Source organism: Pteropus vampyrus, unplaced genomic scaffold (genome assembly GCF_000151845.1).
Source record: "Pteropus vampyrus isolate Shadow unplaced genomic scaffold, Pvam_2.0 Scaffold752, whole genome shotgun sequence".
NCBI lineage: Eukaryota > Metazoa > Chordata > Mammalia > Chiroptera > Pteropodidae > Pteropus > Pteropus vampyrus.
In genome coordinates this window covers 117,018-118,324 of record NW_011889533.1, presented here as the reverse complement: position 1 = coordinate 118,324, position 1,307 = coordinate 117,018, and the positions used below count along the sequence as shown (strand labels likewise).

At 37.0% G+C, this 1,307-nt stretch overlaps 1 pseudogene; it reads left to right on the top strand.

Moving 5' to 3' along the window:
• The first annotated feature begins 848 nt into the window (after nt 1–848).
• On the top strand, nt 849–969 carry LOC111734076 (annotated as a pseudogene).
• The last annotated feature ends 338 nt before the right edge of the window (nt 970–1,307 follow it).

Here is a 1,307-nt window from a genome sequence, read left to right as displayed (position 1 = left end):
TTTATTATGAGGATTTTGTTCACATAGTCATGGCCACTGAGAAGTTCCTTAAATTGTCATCTGTAATCTGGAAGCCCAGAAAAGCTGGTAGTGTAGTTCCAGCCCAAACCTGAATACCTGAGAACCAGGAAAGTCCATAGTGAACGTCCTGATCTGAGGTACAGAAGGTACAAGAAGCAGGAGTGTCCATGTCCCATGTTCCAAGGCAGGAGAAGTTGGGTATCCCGGAGATACCTGCTTTCAGAGAGCAAATTTGCCCTTCCCCTGTCTTTTTATTCTAGTCAACAGTTTGAATAATGCCCACTTGTACTGGTGAGGCTAATCTTCTTTACTCAATCAACCAATTCAATTGCAAATTTCTACTAGATATATACATTCATTTACCCACTAACAAATAATGTGCTACAAGATAGCTGAACATTCTTGGTCAAGTTAAGCTGCCACATAAATTAAGCCGTCACTACATAAAGTCTTGAGTGTAGGGTGGATGAGCAGGCTGGAAACTTAAGCAAGTTTTCTATGTTATAGACTTAAAGCAGAATTTCTTCTCCAGGAAACTTTAGTTTTTGTTCTAAAGGCCTTCAATTGGTTGGATGAGGCTCACCCACATTATAAATGCTAATCTCTTTTATTTAAGTCAACTAATTTTAAAAGTTAATTACATCTACAAAATCCTTTCACAGTAACAGATTGACTAGTGTTTGACCAAACAATTAAGCAAAATAGCTTGTCCAAGTTGAAAAGTTAAGCCATCTCGACTTGTATTAAAAAAGAAAAAAAAAAAAAACGATATCACATCTATATTCTAACCTTCCACCTTATCACACTGTTAAAAGAAGAGCAAACTAGTCTATGGCCATGCGACCCTGAACAAGCCCGATCCTGTCTGATCTCAGAAGCTAAGCAGGGTCAGGCCTGGTTAGTACTTGGATGGGAGGCCACGCCTAGGAAGACCAGGAGCTGTAGGTGTAAAAAATAAAAAAAAAAAATAAGGGATTGTAAGCTGACAAGGTTCTTGCAATCTGTGAGGTCAACTAATGGTTACCTCGCCTAAAAAAAAAGAGCAAACTGAAGCAAGCATAAGGAACAAAATAATAAATATTAGTGCAGAAATTGTTGAAATAAAGAATTCAAAATGAATTAAAGACTTCAATGTGAGGCCCAAAACCATAAAACTAGAAGAAAATATAGGCAGTTAACACTGACATTGCTCTTAGTAACTTTTTTTCTGATATATCTCCTCGGGCAATAAAAAAAGGGAAACAAAAGAAAAAAATGAGTTCACATCAAACTAAAACATTTTTCAC